Source organism: Amblyomma maculatum, chromosome 11, assembly GCF_055883805.1.
Source record: "Amblyomma maculatum isolate TAMU_Amacu chromosome 11, ASM5588380v1, whole genome shotgun sequence".
NCBI lineage: Eukaryota > Metazoa > Arthropoda > Arachnida > Ixodida > Ixodidae > Amblyomma > Amblyomma maculatum.
In genome coordinates this window covers 115484631-115496248 of record NC_139354.1, presented here as the reverse complement: position 1 = coordinate 115496248, position 11618 = coordinate 115484631, and the positions used below count along the sequence as shown (strand labels likewise).

The 11618-nt window shown below is 43.7% G+C and overlaps 1 non-coding gene across 1 annotated transcript; it reads right to left on the bottom strand.

The window, feature by feature from the left end:
- Nucleotides 1-8462: 8462 nt before the first annotated feature.
- On the bottom strand, nucleotides 8463-8554 carry TRNAY-GUA (transfer RNA tyrosine (anticodon GUA)). The gene is given in 2 exon segments: nucleotides 8463-8498; nucleotides 8518-8554. It is a non-coding gene; the product is annotated as a tRNA-Tyr (tRNA).
- Nucleotides 8555-11618: the final 3064 nt, after the last annotated feature.

Sequence of the window (11618 nt, the reverse complement as noted above, 5' to 3'; positions counted from 1 at the left end):
TTTTAAAAGAGTGGTTTTCAGGAGGCAATGATGGCAGTAGCAAAAAGATATTATTGGCTGTTTCTGGATGGCGCGGCAATTCATAGGCACCCGAAAAGTGCATATTGAAAGTAGTCACTTGTTGAAGCGGAATTTTCAAGTGGTTTATAGTACTATTACTGCCAACTGTCTTGGTAGCTGGAGTTAGCGCAGTAGCTGCCTCCTTTGCGTGAGGTGCGCACTGTCGTGCAATTCATTAATTTGCCCTCGTGATTCTTCATAGGGTATGGTCATCCGTCCTTGGATTATCCGCGTAGAGCGTGTCCTTGGTTTGTCATTTCTTAAGCACACTTCCGGGTCTGGAGCATCTTCGCTCTGCATTATATGTCGGATGCGTGTTTCTGGCTATTTGATAGACGTTGATGTCCTTGCGGATCGATATAGGAAATTCCGTCCTTTGGTCGACCGTCTGAAGACTATCTTCTCAGAACGGTATGGCCTATTCGAGTGATGGCCAGGCGATTTAGTTATGACAGTCTTTGCGTCTCCTCTATTTCTTGGAGGATGTTGCGAATGCCGAGCGACATAAGACCATATGTTGATGCTGACTTCGGGAGGCCCAGTGTCATTGTGTAGGCTATCCGTACTAGCGATTCTATCTTTGCCATTTCTGATTGAGTGATTCTGGTTTTATGCAGACTCGTAAACTTATCCCGACACTAAGAACGCTAGCACCTGGCGAATTGCGTCCTTTTCGTTTAAGCAGTGGTGCTTGTTAGGGATGCATCTGAGCATTCTGGTAATCAGCTGAGTAGTCGTTGCGAACGTTTTCACTGCCGTGACGGCAGACTAATTCATCAATCATGCCTCACACTCAGCAGAACATTCCCCAACTCAAGCCTCAACCATGTGGTTTCCGAGACTCACGGAACTAATGAGATGAAATGCTGCCGTCCACCTGCACCTCCGAGCTATCTTACACCAGGATTCCTGCTTAGACGACGAAGCAGGGGAGCATATCCCACAGCCCATAATCGTCTTTACCGCACAACTGCCCATCTACACACAGGCTAGAGAGATATACCCCACACCTCACGAAACGCTAAACAAAGCGTAAGAACACACCTTCCGCCGGATACAGAGAGACACTTATGTCACACGACTTAAATTCTGCCACTGGTACCCCTCACTCTACAGGGTGCTCATACTGTGGAGAAATAGCTGCCTTTCACATGTTGTGACCATGCCAGTTCCATCCCGCTATCGAGAAACTTCACAATCCAAATCTGGAGCAGTGGGAGGCCATTCAGTCCAGAGAGGACTCCGACCAGCAATGAGGACTGGGTCGCAGGGCCCATGCTGCGGCGCAGGCCTCTGGGTTGCTGGACTGGGCGGACCACCAGGATCCTAGAAATTTAATGAATGGTTAAAATTCTTATACAATCTATCCATCTCACCTGGTTCGATCCAAAAGTTCTGTTTTTCCTATTATATTCTAAACTAAAGCATTTGTTTTTCCACGACAGCAAAATGCAACTGCCTAATAATAAAAAAAAATACGTTAGAGCAGTAGACACTGAGGTATGGTGCAGACCTTAAGTAAGGACATTATTAAAACATTACGCACATAACAAATAAAAAAAATAGAAATTAGGGTAAATTTACTGGAAAAGCCTAATTTTGTTTCTGGATTTCGTAAAACGAGGTAAAAACTGAACATTATAATCAAGACTATTGCATAGGTTTTTTCAGCTATATTTTAGTGTTTGTCAGCCATAAACGTGTTGGTCCGTGTTTAGTGACAAAGAGGTGCAGCTGTTAAGTCATGACGCTCTGTAAGTGATTTTATAAATGATAGAAGTAATATTATGTTACGAGGTTTAATGTATTGAAGATACCAAGTGTGGCAATAAATAATCCATATAATCTTATTGAATAATCGGGTTGTATGAAGAGAATACTTGTATCACAAAATAGATCAGAGGAAAGTACGTAAACCTAATGCATGTAGTGCAAGCAAATTTCGGCATTTAAAGAGTGCATGAAGTGTTTATGAGGCTTTTAATGAGTGAGCGGACGAGAAAATCCAAATCTTGATATCTACCTTTTAAGATACGCAGAATTTCTGAAATAAGCCGTGTTGAATTCGTCTGTTGTCGTGAATTACGTTCGAATGTTTAAAAACATTTATTTTTCCGAGCTGAAGAGAATCAAAACGTTGTGATAACATTCAGGGTGTTTGCATTCAGCATGGCACTTTTTTCTATTTTATATCTTAATCTCAACTGTGTTATTTAAGAATAATACTTCTGTCTTTTAATACAATGACACGCTTTGTTTTTATTCTTAACAAATGAGCTACTGAGACATGTATATGTTAACAAATGGCAGGCAATTTTAGCACTAAGTTCAGTCTCGTAGGTTAGTCAAGAAGGCACGCGCAGCCTTAAGTCTTATAGCGGGGATCACACTTGCAAGAGATTATATATTCTCTGAAAACCTAATATTAAGGTCCCCTATAATGTTCACAGACGCCCTCTCATTAAAAAAGAGCTCAGCATGCGGTCAAATTGAACACAAAAATCTGGACTACTTTTCCGAAGGTAAGTGATGAGTGCTTTTTCTTCTCCGTGGATCGTCTAGTGTTTGCGCTGTCGAGTTACCTTAGGAAAATCAGGAACAAACCAATATTTTATCTTATTTTTGCTGGATTGTTATGTCGAATTTAACGTTCCGAAGTGAGGAACTTTTTTTGAATGACAAGCGGAGTTAAGATATCAGGAATAATTTATGCTGCTTCCACATGGAAGTCGTTAACATTGCCGCTTATATCTCACATCACACGCATGTTTATGGGCTTCACCTGATAAGAAACGCAGGAACCGCGGTTAGGAGGCAACAATGCAGTTGGAATTAGAGAGGCTTTCCAAGATGCGACAATGGGATATAGAGGCAGGTGTAGCCCAAGTTTAGTAAGCGATTAAGGGGGGGACACTAAAGAAATCAATAGTGCCACTTAGTGGGCCCAAAAAACTTAATCTGACATACATATGGTCAGAATATCATTATTATATCCACACATACACTCACGGATCTGTGTCAGCACAGGAATCCGCTGCAGCTGTGGTAATAAGAGCTGAGAAAATGACTCCCCGTTTCCTTTTCGGACGTTTTCTACCTAAATCGCAGCTGAATTTGTAGCCCTTTGGGAATCTATTCGCTACATATGCTAGGAACCATCTCAAAACTGGTGTATATTCACGGACTGAAAGAACTGCATTGCATATTTTGGAAAATATCTTACGCCACACCGCCTACCAGTTTATGACACTACATATTATGAAGCTCCTTACACCTTCTCGACTGCAAGGTCACAGGATAATGTTTCAATGAATCCCTGCCCACTACGGGCTCCATGGAAATGAACAGGCCGATGTTTTAGTAAAAAGTGTCCTCAGCCGTGGCTTCCAAACAGCTGTGCCTTTTTCAAGAGCGGATACGACGTGTCTTCTTACGATCTGTATGAAGAATGCTGTGCCAGCTTGCGGGGCCCAGCCAGACGCACAGCACAAGAATTCTCGATCAAAGGTTACCATTTTAAGTTCGGCGTGAAATTCCGTGTCTAGATGGATCCTTGCTACACAAACTTCATTTAAACGTGGCTTTCATGCGCAGGTACTTGCATTTAATTGGGCAGGTCGACTGCCCCAAATGTTCATCTTGTGGCATCCCCGAGATTGTGGTCCATATAATATTGGCGTGCCCAGTGTATGCGCGTGAAAGAAATCTGCTAGCCGTTTCATTCAAGCGTTTGGATAAGAGGCCTCTGTCGGAGGAAGTGCGGCTAGGCGCTTGGCTGGACAAGGGGAAGGGTGTCCAGTCAGGGCGGGCTCTGCCGTTTTTTTGTGCGCCATCGGGTTTGATTCGCGCTTGTAAAGTAAACTGCCTTGCCTGTAATTAGTTGCATATGCCGGCTCCCACATCGTCACCCAACATGATCCCCTTCCTTCTCTCCTTCCCCTTCCCTAGTTCAGAGTAGGAAGCCAGATTTTTGATCATTTCGGCCAACTTTAAATAAATCCATCTAAGGACGCACTAGACTGCACTGCTCTTCAGTCTTATCCAAACACTTGTTCATATACATGTTGTCGTGTCATTACCCTAATGCCACTAAAGTAAAGGTTTTCCGCATCACTATAAAAGTCTGATGACAAAACTGCTTCAGTGAAAATACTACGAGAGGTTTGTGAATGTTGTGCATCCTCAATAAAGCAAGCACGTTTGGATGTTGCTGCCAGAGTATGGCGGTAATATTATTCGCAAAGTTTCTTGCCGTCCATATAAATCTGTCTACGTGCGTGGCCTCAATTATAAAGGAGCTTGCCGTAAAGAGTCTCCATTCGGCACCTTTCGGGACTCCTTTTTCTTACAAAATGTTGCATGGAACTGAATTAGCGCTGTATAAAGTCTGCGTTGCTTTAGGCTAAAAAACCTGTATCTGAAGACTGTATGCGAGGGAACTGTGGAAAACTGGAAATGTCTCCTCTCCTTTTCGTCGGCGCCGTGGCTTAGTTGGTTAAAGCGCCTGTCTAGTAAAACAGGAGATCGTGAGTTCGAATCTCGCCAGTGCCTCATTGTTTTTGCTTTCCTTGCAGCTTGCAGCTCGTTTTTCCGCTTCTGTGTCGGAAAGAAGAGGAGTACAGATGACTGCTGTACTACGGACGACACGGATGATGCACACGCCATTCGTGTAGACGTCTTTACATTTTTCGTGACATCCGATATAGTAATGAACTTCACAGCTTTATTACTCTAGTCTTATTATAACCTCTTCCTTCCAGATTAACTCGAACATCATATCTCTATGCTAAGCTCCGCTTCAACAACGTTTTCGTTGGCAGTACGTGGAGGTTATATGCACAGCAGTGCAGATAGCAAGAATGTGTTTGCAAGGGGATGCCGTAGCGCTTTCCTCCATTCATCTTTGATGTGAGTCAATGCCAGTTGTGCAGTTTTGCTCTCCTGACAAACTTTCTTCTGAGGGGACGCAAGTGTATTCGTATGAAATGCTCACGTACCGACATTCGTCCAGCGACACTTTCCATGTCAGCAATCAACGTTTGTCCCAAAACAACACCTTTTAGCGTGGAGCACTGTGGATTCACTGATTATATTTTACATAAAATTAAAACACCACTGTATGAAGCAGGCAAAATTTCTCAAGTATAACACCAATGTTCATTTCCTAAAATAGAAGCCGAGAGCACTTACGTAATGAGTGAAACAAGTTGCTTTCCCCTTTTTTTTAGGAAGGGCACTTATGCGTTCAGTTTATGAGTCAATAACACAAGCTTTCCGGAATGTTGACAGCTTTAATCTGTCTGAGGGTTTTAATGGGCACATCATCGAATCTGCTAGCAAGATACCTCCACCTATTGCACCTTGTTTTAGTCCGATAACACATAATACATCAAACATTAATTCTTGTTTTTTGCCTTCTATCTCAGAAAGGGAACTCTGGAGCACCTAGGAAACAATACACATCACAATGTCATCTTCTTATAATGGCATCAGAATCGGGGATATTATTGTATATCTTGATAAATTAAAACAAGTCCTCCTTTACATTCCTAATGAAACCCCCAAAAGAGGCCTGATTCATGATAAACTGAAAACTAGTTTATTAGGACCCCTTCTCCTAATGGACCTTCTCCTAAGATACCTACAGACCAATAGCCATCCTTTCAGGAATAGCCTGCATTATTGAAAAAGCTTTTCACGCTCACATTGTAGCATTCTGTCAAAAATGGAGCTTATTAAGCCGCGTTCAATACGATTTTAGTTCAAGTCAGAGATGATTTTAATGACCTCGTTTGCTCGAATATTGATGGAAACAGTTATGTCGTAACACGTTTTATGAACGTCAAGAAAGTGTTTCAAACCGTTATCAGCTTCTACACGGTGAACAGACAGGACCGGGTAAATTGGAGGAAAATGGGAGAGGCCTTCGCCCGGCAGTGGATATAGTCCGGCTGATCATGATGATGGTGACAAGATAAAATAGAAAACTTCGAGGTCGAAGGGCCATACCGAACATTTTTTTTAACAGTTGTAATATCACCACCAGTCAAATCATTTTTCTTTAAACTCCACACTAGCACATTATCAGTCAAAACATGGATGCACGCTAAAGGGCTGTTCGTCCCTTAGTCAACAAACTGTTTCTTGTGTAACAGACCAGAGACGATAGAACACGTGTTTTTGGATTTTTGGGATGCCATTTTTTTCTGGGATGTGCTTCAGAGAACTTTAAAAAAAAGAGCTACCTCTAGATGCATATGGCATACGATTTTTACCTTTTCCTAATACAGAGGAGTTTCCCTTTGATACAATAATGCTCCTGGGCCTCCACAGCTTGTGGAAAACCAGAATGCAGTTTAACAATGCAGATATACAAGTCAATCCTGTACGAGAACATTTCATACACAGTGTTGTGCGGTTTAGGGAAGTGCATATGACACTCCCCGAGCAGCCACAATTGATTCATGTGCTTGACAGTTTGGTAAAACTGAAAAAGTTTTAACCTGCCGTGTCACGCGAAAGCGTGCTGGCACGTTTTATTGTTCGTCGTCTTGTTTTGAATGTCCAAGTCGGCAATAAAGAAAAAAAAAAGCGCCGTGGCTTAGTTGGTTAAAACGCCTGTCTAGTAAACAGGAAATCGTGAGTTCGAATCTCGCCGGTGCCTCATTCTCTTCATATTTTGAAAATGCTATCACTCCTTTCGTCGGCGCCGTGGCTTAGTTGGTTAAAGCGCCTGTGTAGTAAACAGGAGATCGTGAGTTCGAATTTCGCCGGTGCCTCATTGTTTCTCTTTTTGGTATGCACATGGTGGCTCGGTTTTGCGCTCCTATGTCGGACTAGCCGTACCAAAACAAGATAACAATAGACTGCTGTAGTACCGACTACACGGATGACGTTGAGGCCATCCGTGTAGTTCTTTACATCTTTCGTGCCATACGATATGACAACGGATTTCAATGCTTTGTTCTTGCAGTCTAATTATAATCTGTTGCTAACCCAAACCGCATATCTTTATGCCAAGCTCCCCCTGAACAACTTTGTCGTTAGCCGTATGTGAAGGTGATATGGACTGCAGTGCCGAATGCGAGAATGTGTTGCGAGGCGATGCTGTAGCGCTTTCCTCCATTCATCTTTGATGTGAGTCAAGGCCACAGTTGTGCAGTTTTGCTCTGCTAAGAAGAGTTCCGTGTGTACATTCAGGTGTATACGGGCGAAGTTCTCACGCACCGAAATTCATCCAACCACACTTGCCGAGTCAACAATCAACGTTTGTCCCAAAACGACACCTTTTAGCGCAGAGCGTGTTGGATTCACTAATTATACCGTACCTGAAATAAAAAACTTCGCTGTATGAAGCGTGCAAAATTTCGCAAGTACAACTGCAATGTCAATTCCCTCAAATAGAAAACGCTTACTTAATGAGTGGAAATGTTGCTGTTTCCTTTGTTTTGCACTAGAACATAGAACAAGCTATAGGATATGTTTACATTGTGCTCACTGCTCAGTAATTTCGAGCGATAATGATGCCAACTGACGAGCGAAAAGAGCGAAGACAAATGAAATTAAATTTACCAAATGCAAAATATTCTCAGCGGAAATGAGGTGCGCGAACACTGACATGGGCGACGATGGATTAATATAGTTTAAAACATTCAGTACTTATTGATCCAGGGCAAAAGTGCACAGTACATTTCGTTTTCACAATGGATCTTGCGAGATGCTTTTAAAATACAAGAGAAGGGTCAGAACTGTTTGCCGTGTTTTCAGTTTTGATTAGAACGTGTCCATCCGTCACCAAACTAACAGGCTGCCTAACTGTCTGCGATGAATTGGAGGCCAAGAAATTAACCCAACTGCTTCAATTAACATATACTTTGATATTTATTTTTGGATAAAGGTAAATGTCTTCGTTCAGCTATCATCGCTATCACTCCTACTGACGACAGGGTAGACATAACTTGAACATCAAATATGAAATTGCTTCTGGCAATAATCGTCCGCCTTATCTTCGGTTACGCTACGCTTACTGCATGTTAGAGACATTAGAATATATATAATATCCATATCTAAGGCTTTGCGGCAACGCAGCATATGAGAGTGTTTTTTGCCGCGAATGCCTCGACACATTTGTCACTTCGAGCGCTGCTCGAGTAGAATTAGAAGGAAAAGGCTTGAGACAATTCGTTTTTTTTTTGAGTAAAAAGCTTTCATCGGAAATGTATGAGTAAGTGGCGTGCGTTGCTTTCATTTCGGTTGCGCAGAAGAATGGTTTTAAAGTTTACACAACTCCTGAGTGAGCAATGTTTAAGACCGCGTAATATTTGTTTTCGTTGTGCACCCGCAAATCGAGAATGGCAAACACTAAAAGATAAGCTTGTTCATTCACTCAAATAAAAACATTCTCCGTCGAGCCGGATTCGAACCAGCGACCTATGGATGTCCGCAGTGAGAGAACCTCTACAGTCCACCGCTCTACCAACTGAGCTATCGACGGGACGCTCACTTACCGCCGAGTGGCCTCTGGCAATGTGTTCTGAATGCCTACATAAAGGAATGCTGTGCGTTTCTCTCTCGCTCCCCTGTAAACTAGTTCAACCCCAGCATGTCGTCATCGTCCAGTCGAAAGTGGGAATATTTTGGGGGTGTAGCTTCTTTTAGTTATTGGAAAGTCAGTCTGCTGCTCATGGCTGGTCTTTTCTACAACTTCAATATGCAAGGCTTTTTCCCGGTTCCTTAAAAGCGTGCAATAAACTTTGCACTAAAATTGTTTCTTGGCATATGAGCGGCATTCAACGGGTAAAGAAAGAGGATGATCTAAAAAGTGGATCCCACTGCGTGCATTTCTTTCTCCCAAAACGTGAACATTGTTTGTGAGCAGCCGCAAACGGACTCAATCGCCGATAGTGGTGAAACAGTGGAAATGTAATATGAACAAAGCTTCGTTGTAGAATGCTGCATATGCCTCATCAGTCTTTCTAACACTAATGGGATAGGGTCTCATACGTGAAAAAACTCCAATAAGCGTGTTGGGGTAGTTGGAGGAAACCATATAATTGCGTAAATGTTTGCTATCTATAATAAAGAGGAGAGGCAGTCTCGGATTAGGAGATCTTAGCACCTGCTGGAATGCATATTATACAACGGCTTTGGTCAGGCGCCGCACGTGCCTGGGGTATAAAAGGCTAATCGTTACATCGTTATTACATAATCTTGCTACAAAATGTCATCATCAATTGTTGATGTTTTGTACCGTATTGAAAACAAGGATTACAAAAGTTTTCACCTCCGCCTCTTTCGAAATATAACCACTTGAAAAAAACTGAGTATATGTTATATGCTCCCCAAGAAGCATGCCAGGGCCGCATGGAATGCACTATGACGACGGCGTTACTGCGCCTATAGGTCTGCGCACGTGCTCAAGACACAGAAGAGCGCCAAACACAAGAAATTCCCCGTGGTAATTTTCTGTATCCATGGAAGGTTTTTCTAAGCTGGAACTACTGTCGGTCCTTATTTCTGATACGAATTTCAGCAACTAATGTCACTTCAGCACGAAGTGTTCAGGATTAAATTATGTCAGATAATATATCTTTATGCGAAAAATGTATTCATATTGTTTAGTATCTAGCATAGAATAAGAGAAAGAAGATTTTTACACGGTATCAAATAACGCTGAACAAGGGTTTAGAGGCAAGCTCCGTTCGCAACCCTTCTCAAATGCCCTTTCATTCTATCTTGAATATCGACATATGAATGAGGAGGGGACTGAGTGAGGACAGGGCGGCCGTGAATGAATGTCTAGCTGCTGCGTCAGTGTGACCTAAAACGCACACTGGATAAGCGAGGCGCTTACGTCAAAAAGGGAAAGCGAGCACCAGAGACGTTATAGAGATTAAAAGGCGGTTACTTTTCTCTTCAGGCGTCCTTTCGAACGTCCAAGGTTGCGCAACTTTGGCAGCACAGTGTGATGCCTCGATATTCTCGTCACCTGGCGCAGGTGTAGCTCAGATGGAAAACGAAGCAAAATGACATTACTCGTGAACAGTGACATTGGCACGTCCTTGCGTTCTTTGCCGGTTGTACTGCTTTCATGAAAAGCAGGCAGTAAATGAATAAAATGGAGGTGTAGTTCAGATGTTTTTGCTAGTTCCAGCCACCGGTGTGAAACAAACGTAGAATCATGGGCTCCAAAGGAGAGGCGACAGCGGCCTTTGCCAGCCACGGAAACAGGCTAGGTGCTGAAGATGAATAAAATGTGAATACCACATTATTTTGCTACAGCTGCCCACCGGACGTATTTGCAACAAAGTTTTTCTTCATGGTAGAAAGACGAGTGCGACCATTGAGGTTCGAAGGTTTTTGTGACGGCCTGACCAAGAGTGGTACTCTTCCAGACGTGTTAGCATTGGGGGCGTACTAATCAATCCCGTTTGGGAAGTGACCTTCAATAGCGCGGAGGCAATCAAGCGTCTACTTGTTTCATAGGAACTACAAGTAGAAGCCCGTCAAAGAATCGTTATTGATCGGGAAGAGGATCAGGTGAGGATAAGGCTGCATTAGATGTTGCATGGCGTGGTAGAAGAAGGCACAAAGACAGACTTCGCAGCTTTAGGTATAGCTACCGAGGCTACTCGACGGCGCTGGCGAGTTCAGGCTGTCCTCGAAAAAGGGTCAACGACTAGAGTTGCGCTCTTATAGCTGAATACAGGCATGGAAGTGGACGACCTGCTTCAAAAGAAACGCGTCGCGTGATACGTAGCCCTCGCTCGTTGTTGTACCCGGGAGACCAATGCAATACTTTGACTGCCGCGGCATTGGCCACATCGGAAGGAAATGCAAGGTCCCTCGGTGTTCGCAATGCAGACAATTCGGGCATGCTGACGCCGGCTGCGTGAGTACCTATGCAGTGGTGACAGGATCCATGGTACGGACCGAGCCAGCAGATCTAATGATGGAAGTGGAAGAGGCTGGGGAAGCTGTCAAGGGTGCCCGAGTATTGCAAAGGGTGGAAGGACAAGCAGCAACGAAGGGTTCTTCGCATCCTACAAGAAAAGATGGCGAGAGGCTGGTAGCCCGGAGATCCAGCTTACAGCAAGAGCCTCACTTGAGACGGCAGAGAAGTCGTCGAAGGAGAATGAAAGTCTAACGCTAGACGAGTCGTAGACAATAATGGACAGCGTTGCCGTGACGCGAATGGAACACGACAGCGCATCCAGTGCGTCCTTCGCGACGAAAAGCACGCACCTACAGGCCGGGAACGATGAAGACCAGGCCGCTGCACACCTGGCATGGCGACCATCATACAAGCCGCGGCCAAATGTGCGACAGAAAGTAGATCTGCTTTCAAACCGCCACCGCCGAAGTGGTACGATCGTCCACCCCTTCTACCGGCGCAAACGGAGGCGCTATCGCCTTTCTAGGCGCAAGGCGGTAGTTGTTTCCGGCCCCTTCTGATTTCTGCAATATGATTGCTATCAACCACAATGCTCGTCAGATTTGTCCAAGTATGAATTATTTTTTGCTAAGTCGTGACCCTCAATATCACAAAGTGTTCATTG